The sequence below is a fragment of the Chondrus crispus genome, genomic scaffold, assembly GCF_000350225.1.
Source record: "Chondrus crispus Stackhouse genomic scaffold, scaffold_122, whole genome shotgun sequence".
NCBI classification, from domain to species: Eukaryota; Rhodophyta; class Florideophyceae; order Gigartinales; family Gigartinaceae; genus Chondrus; species Chondrus crispus.
The window spans coordinates 198,111-200,611 of NW_005178988.1; positions in this window are offsets into that span (position 1 = coordinate 198,111).

Sequence of the window (2,501 nt, forward strand, 5' to 3'; positions counted from 1 at the left end):
GATCATAAGGGCGTGGGTGACAAGGTATACTGGGTGGAGGTGCATCTCCTGGGGGGGGGAGGGGATGTATGATAGTGGTCGAGTAACATCGGTGGCAAGATGGAAGGATTATGAGGGGAAAATTGGGTTGCTGGGGCGTGAATCTGTAGTTGCTTTTATGGAGTGGCGGTACAGTAGCATCTCCAATAGCTTTTGTGCCATATCCTACTAGGCTATGGGACAAAAGTTGCTACATAAGGGTATGTACAGGCCGAAAGCCTAGGTTGTACCCTTGGTACTGGAGCAATGAGAGAATGGATGATGCAGGTAAAATGCGGTGCTCATAAATGGAGTGGCGGCGGACAATGATGACTGCGAACATGGATGGCGTCCTCTGGTGACGCGGCGGTTGGTTGGCGTGGATTGCGCGAGCAGAAGTTGTGTTCCACGGATGTTGGTTGCCTCGTTCGGAGCCTGACGGGGCATTATATCTTTGGGGATGCGGGGCAGATGATTGGGCGGTCTTTCTTGCGGTTTCCGCCAGCAAATGCACACACATGCGGGGGGCTATTGGGCAGACTGCAACGGGCGTACAGTAACGGACAGGGGAAAGAAATATTATCGAGAGGGGGGCGGCGCAACAGGGACGAGGAGCGGGTTCTCCCTGGTTGTAAATAAAGTTTTTTATCATCGACGAGGAGGGAGTAAAAAGGTTTTACATGGGGGCATCATACAGTGCTTGTGGAGGGCGGTCTTCGTTGTTACAGTACCAACGGTACGGTATGAGAAATCCAACTGTGCAGCGGTGGGGCATAGCTTTCCGAGGCGCCGATGAGGCAAGCGGGCAGGGGCAGGCAAGTGGCAGAGGCGAGGGGCGGAGGCAGAGAGCGGAGGCAGAGAGCGGAGGCAGAGAGCGGAGGCAGAGAGCGGAGGTAGAGAGCGGAGGCAAGGAGGGTATGGACCAACTGGGCGGCACCACGAATGCATGCGGCGCCGGTTGTGGAATATGGCTGCGGGATACTGTACCCTTCGACGGGTTCTCCCTGGTTGTAAATAAAGTTTTTTATCATACGCGATATGCACCGTGATTTTAATACAATTCTCAATAAACTCAATTACAGTAGGGGCAAAAGAAGCCATTGAATTTCTTGAAAAACTCAAAGTATGGCAACCTATCACAGCACTCCGCCTGTCCAGTCCAAATATCCGTTGCAACCCCCATAGAAAGAGGAGGTTTAGACGAAACGTTGGATTTCGATGCTGAGCGGTATCTATACAACCCGCGGCGGGGCCGAAAACCGGGCCAATTCGAGACAGATTTCCTTTTTCTACTGTAATTTACACTCCTGTAGCAAACGCCCTGTCATTGCTGGCCTCCACATTGGTTAATTGGTACACCACAGAATATAGGCTATAAACTACAGCAAACGCCCTGTCATTGCTGGCCTCCGGCGTCATCGTGAGTCGGGCGAATTCAAGCAATGTTGCCGCAGACTGCATACTTGTATATGCATATTATTCCTTTGTCTCTGCCACCAGCGAGAGGCCTGTTACGGAACCCTTGCACTGCACACACCATGCATGCTGTAGACGCGCAGGCGGGCGTAGAGGGTACAGTAGAGGACTCGACTTGTGCGGTCGGTCGACTGCAGGAACAACGTGGTGCCATATTGGAAGGGAGTCGAGGCGTTTTCACGTGTCATCGCCTTGTCGGGCGCGGCAAAAAGCTATTGCACCAGCGTGCGCTTTCAAACGCCGCGAGCGCCCGCATCGTCAGGGCGGTATATTTAGAAAGAGAGGAGCCCTGCTTACCGCCGCCATGGCTACCGCCGAGCAGTGCAGCAAGGATGCCCGCTGCGGCACAGAGCATCGCCACCGTCAGCATCGGGACCCGTCAGCGGCGGGACCCGTCAGCGTCGGGACCCGTCAGCGTCGGGACCCGTCAGCGAGCGGCCCGCCACGCAGCATGCGGGCCGGGCTGCTGCACTACGCCAGCACAGTATGCACCGAGTGCACTACTGTACCGCAAGCCGCCGGGCGGGGTAAGCCGGGCGGTACGGCAGCTGCTCCAAGCAGCGTGGCGGGATGGCGGTGAGCGGTCCGGGGCTGCCGCGAGCACCGAGTGGGGGGGGGGCGCGGGGGGGGGCCGCCGTACAGTAGCGCAGCCGCCGCCGAGCGCGGGCCAATGGCGTGCCGCGTGGAAAGGAGCGCACGCCAACCATTGACTCAAAAACTACCCCCCACAATTGTGCGTCTCCAATTTCCCGTATTGCCAACCATTGGGGCGCCCACGCCGTCCGGATACGCCCCGCTGTCTTCCGTCGCCCGCAGCACACGCGCCCGCAGCACACGCGCCCGCACCCTGCGCCCGGCCCCGATGAGGCTAGCGCCACGCCGGCCTGCCGTCGTGGCGGCCGCGTCTGCGCAGGGAGGGGTGCGGGTGCGGGGGCCGGGGCCGCGTGAAGGGCGCGGACCCCCCGCGCGTTCCGCACCTGCGCGTCCGAGTTATGAATGAATATATG